Genomic DNA, 11230 nt, shown 5'->3' with positions numbered 1-11230 from the left:
TGAATGAGGAGGTTAATTGTGAACAACTCATTACCCCTACCATATCTCCTAAGACCAGTTCTAGTAATACACCTGAGAGAGGGGCATCCATGGACCACGAACCCACACAGATTAAGAAACAAAAACAGGAACACCAAAAAAGACACAAGTTTTATTAACCACACAACAAATAATGGAACATCACTTAGTGGCCCTGATAGAGATAATCTGGCTTTACTGTGTAATATTCAATCATACCCAAAGGGAAGAGCGAGGGTATGGATTGATTGATTTAGAGCTAATGACACAGTAATTAGTTATAGCAAAGGAATTGTTAAAACACATGGGGTATGGTCAAATAGATCCACCTTTGTTAATCTGGAGGATAGGTGGAGTGCCTATTCACTCTATTCACCACTGTCATTACCTCACCAATGGAATGTCCAACTCTACAACCTTGGCCAGCATCAGGAATCTTCCTGCACCCTACAACAGAGTATATGGTAGAAAATGTGGGATAAATGTAAGTGCCACTAAAACTAAATTTTGCTAGTATAACCCTGCCAATACAACGCCCCTAACAATGCAAAGATTGGTTCAATTCAGAAACTGAAATGCAGTTGCATTTTTGGAAGAGTTTTCAAAATCCCCTACTAAAACAGGAAAACTGGAAAAAAAGAGGTCTTATGGAGACCGTTTTGGGAGGCTCAGGTCTTGGCATGTCCATCTGGAATTCAGCAGATATCAAAAATCTCAATCGAAAAATAAACAGCATCGTTAATGGAATAGGTAAGGCAGTCAAAAGAGAAGACGGCATTAGCAGCCTATTGCTAAATCAACATGCAATTACCATTGATGACATACATTCAATTCCTCTAGGGTTCAGCCACCTAAATTCTACTATCCTGTCAATTATTAACAGCATAAAAAAATGACGTTTCACTGGCAGTTGCCTGTGTGGCCTATGGTGATAGAGTAATTGAAATCATCAAGCAAAGCTTATGACAATTAAAATTACAAGATAGGTCCAGTATTTCTGGCCACACAGCCATTTAAAACAAATACAGGGAGCAAGGAGTAAATAATATTGCACCAGTGTTTTTACAATTTGCCAATTTTGATAAGGTTTGAAGTTTGAATCATAACAACAGTAAAAAGCCTTCACATCATAATGGCCATCCCAAGGTGGATGCAAAATCCAGTCGAAGTGTACTATGCCAGCAGTGTGGGAACTCTGGTAAATGATACTTATGTACAGTACTACCCCACTGTGCATTATTATACTGATACATGAAGAGAAGGAAGTTTTTTGTAAGGTAACTCCCTTCTCTTCATGTGTCAGTATAATAATGCCTGCATCTGTAATTTTCACTCCATGTATCTGAAGAAGTGGGGGTTTTACCCACGAAAGCTTATGCCCAAATAAATCTGTTGTCTTTAAAGTGCCACCGGACTCCTCGTTGTTTTTGTGGATACAGACTAACCTGATACTTAATACCACAGCTCATCTTATTGAACAACAAATAAAGAAGTAGAAAGTGTGCAGAGAGAGGTAAAAACACCTTGGTGGCCAATCCCAGAGAATGTTAGTGTAATACTAATGGGAATACAAGCCATAACAGTAATTGCACTAATGGGAATGTGTTGCTACATGCAACATCAGATAAAAAAAAAGCCAAATTACACCACCGGGTTCAGAAAGGACTGGAACTAGCTATCAACACTGCCATAATAATGAATAATCATTATAAGGAATAATCAAATGCTTATTGATGTTTTAAAAGCAAATGTTTGTACTTATACAGTTTGTAAGGGCTGTTGAGCATTTGTTTACTTGAATGCGCTGTGCAAACTAAGGGACAAATGGGGCATGCACATGTGGATGGAAAAGTAAGGTGGTCACATAACATTGTTTAGTTCACTGGGCAATCTTCAGTCCCTGCATTATGCTTTTCCATAAACATCCCCCCCATAAAAAGACAAAAAGGGGCGGGAAATGTAGTAGGAAGAAAGCCTGAGACTGAAGCCCTTGTATCAGAGGTCTGGTATGAGGCAGGACCAGCTCCCAGAATCTGGCAAGAACAGGGCTGATATTGCAGAAATACACATTCTTAAGAAGTGCTAAGCACAGAGTACTCACACAAACACATCCCGATATCAAATGGTACCAGAACATCCCGATACCAAGGATGGTACAAAAACATTCCCCAAGGATAACAGGAACACACTGACCCCTCCTAAAAGATAGGGTTAGGATAACAGTATGTAATAAAGATGTTTTAATTGAACCAACATGTACAAGGTGATGGGTAATAGCTAGCCACTGTCAGAGGCTGTACGTAACTTGTTTGTATCAATGTAAAGATGCATCTCAGAGGGAGTATCTTTGTTCAGCCGAGGTGGGGATGGAAAGTCCCGCCATTCACTGAGCTGTGTCCATTGTCACGGGCATACGTCTTAGTATCCTCGTAGAGTCGGCCAGGTGCTATTATTGTGCTTTGTCAACAATAAACCTGGCCTGGTGTCTTTGTACTTTAACAGATCTTGTGGTTATTGGGCGGTTTGGTCGAGGTCTGCTGTGCTAGCTGCCTGCGCAGAGCTGGGGTAGCACACAGGGAGAACATACACATGCCAAACATCTAACACCACTGAGAACTGAATAAACCAAATATCCTGCAAGCACCTTCAATGCTGACTGATCACTGAACACTGCATGGTACAAAGAGTAAAAAGAAATTAAGAAAATACCCCGAGTGGAAGAGTGGAACAGTTGAAAGCTCCACCAGAGCTGAAACTCTGGGAATGTGGAAGACAATTGGAGGAAGTTTAGAGAATGCTTCACTCTGTATCTGTAAGCAATTGGTGTGAGCAAAATAGAAAGCATTTAGAAAGTTGCCTTGTTTTTGACAGTGGCTGTTTCTGAAGCACCTGACATCCTTTAATAGTTTTCAGTTAACTCAGGCAGAACCTCTAACTATAAAACTGTAGTACAGAAATGTGAAGAATACTGCACTATACATGAGAATGAGACACCTGAAAGATGTTTATAATCCCAGGGTACAAAAGGAAGGTGAAACTATAGACAAGTTTCTGACTGATCTGAGGCTGGAGAGCCAATCTTGAGATTTTGGGGGGGGGCTCAGAGTCTCTAATAAGAGACCATATCATGAATGGAATCTGGAACAAAATACTCAGAGCAAGACTAATGGAAGATCCAGAATTAATCCTGGACAAAGCATTTAGAATTTGCCAGGCAATGGAAGCAAGTTACCCAGTCCAGAATGAAGCTTATGGAGGGGTGGACACTGTCACATGATTGAGAATGCAAAACAAAAAACCCAATATAATTTGGGGCCACGGGAGCTACCGCCACTTCATGAAAATGATGTTGTGTCTCTCTGTGATGGAAAACAATGCTCACAAACAGCAATGGTGTCCCAAATGGCTACCCTGTGGTTATAGGAGGTGGTCACCCTAGCCTAGATGGACACATACTGAGGAGAGATGGGTGACACCTTTTCCAAAGCACAGAAAGGCCGGAGAGAAGGGGGCATGGAATCTGATGTTTTGCCCAGGAGAGTCTCAGAAAGGCAATAACCACAGCAGGTTGAGACAACAGAGCCCCAGAACATGGAACTTCCAGAACAAATGGACTTGGCACCTCCTGACGGCAGTAGTGCTGATCTTCCGAGGGAACCCCACTGGTCCATGTGACAGTGCAAGACACCTCATATACTAACTGAACGTTATCAAGTTTGATTATTTGGAATTGTGTGTTATACTAATATGGTTTTTTAAAAAGTGTTATTGTGCTTAAGTTTTGGGGTGGAAGGGAAAATGTCATACTTGGGACTACGCCTTTAAGGACTCAGTTTCTCAAAGAGTCTGTGTGGGGCATTGTGAAACTCATTATGTACAGCCAGACACTGAATAAACCTGAAACTTTTGCAAGTTCTGAGGCCCAATACACAACAATATTTAGGCTCTTAACTACCACAGAAATCAATGGAAGGTAGGAGCCTAAATACCTAAGCCTGAATGATCACTGAGCACTACATTCTCTCCCAGCAGCCCCCTGCCTTATTTGTTAAAACACCTTTTAACTTTTGCCTGGAGGCAGAGTTCTACAGCCAACAGCTTCATTCACTACACAAACATGATTCTCCCCAAGGCATCCCCTGTGCATTCAATAATGAAAGAGGACCTGAGGGAAAAACAGTGTATGAGTGTGATCATAGAAATGAAAGATTATGTCATAATGCATATGCACAAAGGGGCTGAATAACAATGGCATGAGCAACCTTAATTCTAGCACACGGAGCTGGGGGAACGGGCCTGGTTAACGCACGCCGGGGGTCGTCCATACTGGGGGCATGCACTGTGCCCTCACCGTGCACAAGGTGGGGCCTTGGTGGAAGTCTGGCCTGCTTGCGGGGGGCACTAGGATGGGCAGGTCTGGGTCTGTCTGGCCTGTGTAGGGATGCTGGGCTGGGATTGGCCTGCTGGGGCTAGTTTCCCACGCACATGTGTGCGTATGGCAGGGGGTTGGGGAATGGAGGAGGGCAGTCCTGGCCTGCACACTCAAACTGAACAGTCTCAGTAACATCTGCTGCTGCCCTCACTTCTACTCTGCTGCCTGTTCTTTAAAGGGCTTAAAAAGGGGCAAAGGGGGCAAACTGGAGGGTGGTGGTGGTCAGGGTCTGAGCAGGGGGTGGAAATTTACTGGCATGGGGGGGGTCAAGCGGCTGTAGGTAATGGCAGGAGAGAGGCTAAGGGGAAGGGGAGGGGGGGGGGGGTGAGAGCCAGGATTAAACCCGGGGGGGGAGATGCTCCAGACCGTGGCAGGGGGCAAAAACCCCGCACAGGGACGGGGAGAAGGGGTAACAATTACCCCAATGGAATGAGCCACCTGTCATGTTTGCAAAAATAGGGATGGGGGGGGGGCAGAGGAGCTTTTTTATTTCCCCTCACAGGATGCTAAATCTCAGCGTGGGCTTCCCAGGGCTTTTTAGAGCCATAGGCATCCCAATTCCTAGACTGTCAATGCCTTAGCTATGGCAGCTCCTCTCTATCTGATATAACGTGCTGAGGTGCTACAGGAGACTTGATGCAGTGAAATATTTTACATACACCCCCTCTATCAGTTTATATGTCTACAGGAAGTCTCCTAATAGTTCACAAATTTGTCTTTGCTGATGCTGTAATTCCCTGAATTGTGCTCCCTTCCTTGTAATCCATTTTAATAATAGTTTTGCACCTTCTAAAATGTTATTTCTATTGCTCGTATTGCTCTGACCACTTCATCATTTATCTTTGTTATCATTGTGCAGATGCATGTCATTGAGGTATTTGTTTTTTATTTTAATAGCGAATGCTCATCAAAAATATTTATAAGTAAATAGTTGCTACTAGTTTTAGCAATTCCGTCTATGATTCTAGTATAGCACTTGCTATGTTTTTTGTACTGTGATTTATAATTTGGAGTTTTTAATTCTAACTTTTTTACTTTTTCTTTTTCTAGCACAAGTTTATTCTTTTGGGTCATGTGACTTCCAGTATGACTGATTGCCTACCCTGTTGTTAATAGTTCATTTGCATTTGATCCACCAATGGGGATTGCCTTTTGCTACAGTTATCTTGCCTCTCAATCCAGCCCTTAGCGCTTTTTCACAGGTCATTGCTTTTGTATAGAACTTGATTCGCAAATATTCAATAAGGGCATTATACTGTCTATGTTACATCCTTCCCAAGGGCAAAAATCTTCTGCAACTTTTGCTGAACATAACAATGGCTATAGTGGATCAGACCAATTGTCAATCTAGCCTAGTAATCTAGCTTCCTACAGTGCCCAGTGCCAGGTGCTTCAGAGGGAATGAACAGAACAGGCAATCATCGAGTGATCCATACTTAAAGAAGTATGGACTGGATGAATGGACTGTAAGGTGGATAGAAAGCTGGCTAGATCGTCGGGCTCAACGGGTAGTGATCAATGGCTCCATGTCTAGTTGGCAGCCAGTTTCAAGCGGAGTGCCCCCAGGGTTGGTCCTGGGGCCGGTTTTGTTTAATATCTTTATTAATGATCTGGAGGATGGTGTGGACTGCACTCTCAGCAAGTTTGCAGATGACACTAAACTAGGAGGCGTGGTAGATACACTAGAGGGTAGGGATCGGATGCAGAGGGACCTAGACAAATTAGAGGTTTGGGCCAAAAAAAACCTGATGAGGTTCAACAAGGACAAGTGCAGAGTCCTGCACTTAGGACAGAAGAATCCCATGCACTGCTACAGACTAGGGACCGAATGGCTAGGTAGCAGTTCTGCAGAAAAGGACCTAGGGGTCACAGTGGAGGAGACGCTGGATATGAGTCAATAGTGTGCTCTTGTTGCCAAGAAGGCTAACGGCATTTTGGGCTGTATAAGTAGGGGCATTGCCAGCAGATCGAGGAACGGGATCGTTCCCCTTTATTCAACATTAGTGAGGCCTCATCTGGAGTACTGTGTCCAGTTTTGGGCCCCACACTACAAGAAGGATGTGGAAAAATTGGAAAGAGTCCAATGGAGGGCAACAAAAATGATTAGGGGTCTGGAGCACATGACTTATGAGGAGAGGCTGAGGGAACTGGGATTGTTTAGTCTCCAGAAGAGAAGAATGAGGGGGGATTTGATAGCAGCTTTCAACTACCTGAAGGGGGGTTCCAAAGAGGATGGAACTCGGCTGTTCTCAGTGGTGGCAGATGACAGAACAAGGAGCAATGGTCTCACGTTGCAGTGGGGGAGGTCCAGGTTGGATATTAGGAAAAACTATTTCACTAGGAGGGTGGTGAAACACTGGAATGTGTTACCTAGGGAGGTGGTGGAATCTCCTTCCTTGGAGGTTTTTAAGGCCCGGCTTGACAAAGCCCTGGCTGGGATGATTTAGTTGGGAATTGGTCCTGCTTTGAGCAGGGGGTTGGACTAGATGACCTCTTGAGGTCCCTTCCAACCCTGATATTCTATGATTCTACAATCCCTTGTCGTCCACTTTCAGCATCTGACAGTCAGTGGTTTAGGAACATCCAGAGAATGGGGTTGCATCCCTGGACATCTTGGCTAATAACCATTGATAGACCTATTGTGAGGGACTTATAAAATTCTTTTTTGAACTCAGTTATAGTTTTGGCCCTCACAACATAATGACCACACATCTGTAACCCCAAGATAGCTTGACAATCACATGAATTCTAAAATCATGAGTTATAAACCCTCAAGTCATGAAATTATAAAAACAAATGATATTGGGTTCTTTTTATGTACCTCTTTGTTCATGAGCCTTTAGGGTGTAGTAGGCCTAGCTCCACAAAAGCAGGAGTCTAAACACCTGAATGAATCTTGGCCTATCCTCATACTTTTCCTGCTATTTCTTCCAAACAGTTTATATAGCTAAGGCCATATCTACACTACAAACTTATATTAACTCAGCTTACCTCACTGTAGAATCACCACAGTTCGTATGTCACATGTGCACATGCCTACTTGATTCCTTGTGTCGACGCTGAGTGTACTCACCAGAAATGTTTGTATCAACAATCCACAGTGTGATGCATCATTGATAGGTGCAATTCACCACCGTACTGTATTTTTGGAAGTTTTGGCAATGCATGCTGGAGCCAAAATGGGTCACACCGGGATCAACTTCACATAGTGCAGTGTTCACCATCCCCTAAAATTATACGTATCACATATGTACAATAATGCATATTTTTTGCACCTTTTTTCCTATATCCCACAAACCCGTGTGGCCCTCCTCACTCTCTGCCATCTCTGACAGAAGCATGCAGCCTACATGACTCTGCACAATCATGCAGTATGTACTGAGCCACAAGAACAGATGTGGTGGACATGAAGTTTCCACCCAGAACAGATGTGGCGTGGGATATAGCAACAACCAATTCAAAATTGTTCCTGGCATTCATGGAGCAGCTGCAGATGGTGCCCTGATTCACCTCGGTAGGCCACCTAGCCTGTCTGGGTTAGGGGGCGGGGGGGGGGGGGTGCGCGCAACGAAAATTATAACTCAAAGATAGGGGGCTCAGCTCAGTTTGAAAACAGCTCAGGGTGAAGGGAGGGGATAGCTAGGGGCTGTGTGCAGGGAAGGTGTAGCTAGGGACAGTGGTGAGCTGGAGCCGGTTGTTAAATTTAAAATTTCCACCGGTTCGCAGGAACCGGTTGTTAAATTTAAAAGCCCTTTTAGAACCGTTTTTTCTGGACAACTGGTTCTAAAAGGGCTTTTAAATTTAACAAAAGCTCGGGCAGCTGTCCACCCTGCTCACTTCCCCCTCCTCCCCTGAATGCGCCGCCCCCCCCCCTTCTCCTCCCCCTCCCCTGCTTCCTGCGAATCAGATGTTCGTGGGAAGCCTGAAACAAGCAGCAGGCAGGTAAGCTGGGGCTGGGGGGGGCCGAGGAGGGCTCCAGGGAGGCACGGAGCGGCCCAGTCCAGCTTCGGCTGAGCAGCTCCCTCCAGCCTGGCCCTGGCCTGGTTCGGACCCCGCGGTGCCGGTGCTGGTCCCGGCCGAGCCCCGTGGCGTCGGTCCTGGCCGAGCGGCTCCGGACCAGCCCGGCTTGGGCCCCGCGGCGCCGGTCCCGGTCCTGGCGAGTGGCTCCGGCCCTGGTTCCGGCCAAGCAGCTTAGGCCCCACGGCGCCAGTCCCGGTCCCAGCTGAGCGGCTCCGGCCCGGCCCGGTTCCTGCGGCGCCGGTCTTGGTCCCGGCCGAGCGGCTCCGGCCCGGCTCAGGCCCCACGGCTCTGGCCCTGGTCCCGGCCGAGCAACTCCGGCCCGGCCCGACTCGGGCCCTGCAGCGCCGGTCCTGGTCCCGGCTGAGTGGCTCTGGCCTGGCCCAGCTCGGACCCCGCGGCTGTGGAGGGACTGTCTGGTTTGGCCAATGTACATGGCAGAGGGGCATTGCTGGCACATGATGGCATATATAACATTAGTGGATGTGCAAGTGAATGAGCCCTTGATGGTGTGGCTGATGTGGCGACACTATCAGAGGACCCAACCACATCAAACCGGACAGTCCCTCCACAAAAGAATAAATGGACACAAATCGGACATCAGGAATGGTAACATACATAAGCCAGTAAGTGAACACTTCAATCTCCCTGATCATTCTATTACAGATTTAAAAGTCACTATCATTGAACAAAAAACTTCAGAAACAGACTTCAAAGAGAAACAGCAGAACTAAAATTCATTTGGAAATTTAACACTGTTAATCTGGGCTTGAATAGGGACTGGGAGTGGCTGGCTCATTACAGAAGCAGCTTTTCCTCTCCTGGAATTGACACCTCCTCATCTATTATTGGGAGTGGACTACATCCACCCTGATTGACTTGGCCCTGTCAACACTGGTTCTCCACTTGCGAAGTAACTCCCTGCTCACTGAAATGTGATTATTATATGGATCGATACTACATGTTTGCACTTACATAACTGTTTTCTTCTGTGAACAATACTCAGAGAAATCTTTTGAGAAAAAATTGCAAATGTTTTGGCATATATGCGGAGTAACACATATCCTGAAGGAATGAATAAAGCAAGCAGACTGAACCTGCATCGATTTACTGTCAACTTTCCTTTGGAAGGCAAGGAATAATTTTTTTTTTCATATAATACAGACACATTACATTGGAATCTTCAGCATATAAATGATGGTCCTGAAGTCCCAACATTGAGATTATTTGGAGTGTTAACCTTACCTTCTATGGGACCGGGATTAGGATCACTGGTTTTATTCAAATTTTCTAGAAAATCTCCTTTGCTACCTATGTAGGTGGTGCAACAAACGTATTTGTCAGTTACATGAGAAATGAGTTTATAAATGTTACCAAAAACCCCTATGATTTTGCTTCGTTTCACAAGTATGTTATCCAATGTATCCTGAAAGCAGCAACACCAATCACTATATGTTCACTGAACAATGATTTCTACTTTTTAAAAAAAATCAACATCCAGTTCTAACCATATACTGAAATTCCACCCCCTTGTACTCAAGCCATTCCGACCCATACAGTATATAGATATCTTTGATATGCATATGCCTTATAATTAATAATGGCTTTGCAAATAACTGGTAATACCTTAAGTACAACACTTGATTTCATAATCATATCTCCCTCAGCGGTGGCTTAGACACTGGGCCTACAGGACCCACACCCAGGGGCCCTGGCCAAATGCGGGGGCCCCCAGCTTCCGCCCGGTGGGTGGGGCAGGAGAAACCCCTGCAGCGTCGCCCCCCATCCCATCCCTGGCAGAAGCTGCGGGATGGGGGGAAGACCCCCCTCCAACATTACCCCACCTTCCCACCTGACCCCGTCCCCAGAAGCCATGGGATGGGGGAAGCCTCCGTGGCAGAAGCTCTCGGGCGGGGGAAACCCCCACCAGTAGCCTCCGACCCCATCCCCGGCAGAAGTCGCAGGGTTGCAGGGGAAGCCCCCGTGCTCGACCCCACTCTCCGGCAGAAGTGCCAGGTGGGGCAGGAGAGGCCCCAGAACCCTGACCCTGGTCCCCTAAATAAGAGTGCCACCCAGACCCTTGCTGCAGCCTTGGGACTGGAGAAGCTCTCACTCCCCACTATGGCCCCGTGGCCGTGACACAGAGACAGAGCTTCGCCGGTCTTGGGCCACAAGGAGAGTGGGGTGGAGAAAGGAACAAAGGAGTCGTGGGGCAGATGGAATGTGGGGGGCCTGGGTGGAACAGGTACGGGGTCCCGGGGAAGGGGCAGAAAGGGGTGGGGCTGTGGGCGGTGCCACAGGCAGAAGGGTCAGAACACGGTGGGCCCACAGGTGGAAGGGGTTGATAGGGGCCCCCACACTTGCTCTGGCCCAGGGCCCTGAGAAACCTTAATCTGGCTCTGGGTTCCATCTTCTCTGATTAAGAGAGGGGACACTGTTCTAGTCTGCAAAAGGAAGAAAGGTTGTGGTTGTGCACACCACGAAACAAGCACTATAACTCTTTGAAATGTATCATGACAGTCCACATGGTGGACATCAAGGAATATTCAAAATGAGAACTGCGCTGACATCAAGATACTACTGGCCAGGGATGACAAAAGACATTGCAGATTGGGTAAATAAAGTAATTAAACAAAACCCTTAAGAATGCTGTTTACAATTTAAATACAAATTTGAAAATTACGAAGAAATATATAACTACATTTGGTGTGAAAATGTGAACTCTGTTCCCTTGCAATAATATCTCCATACAAAAATGTTTAT

This window comes from Trachemys scripta, chromosome 2, assembly GCF_013100865.1.
Source record: "Trachemys scripta elegans isolate TJP31775 chromosome 2, CAS_Tse_1.0, whole genome shotgun sequence".
Taxonomy (NCBI): Eukaryota; Metazoa; Chordata; order Testudines; family Emydidae; genus Trachemys; species Trachemys scripta.
Note: the sequence above shows the minus strand (reverse complement) of the source record.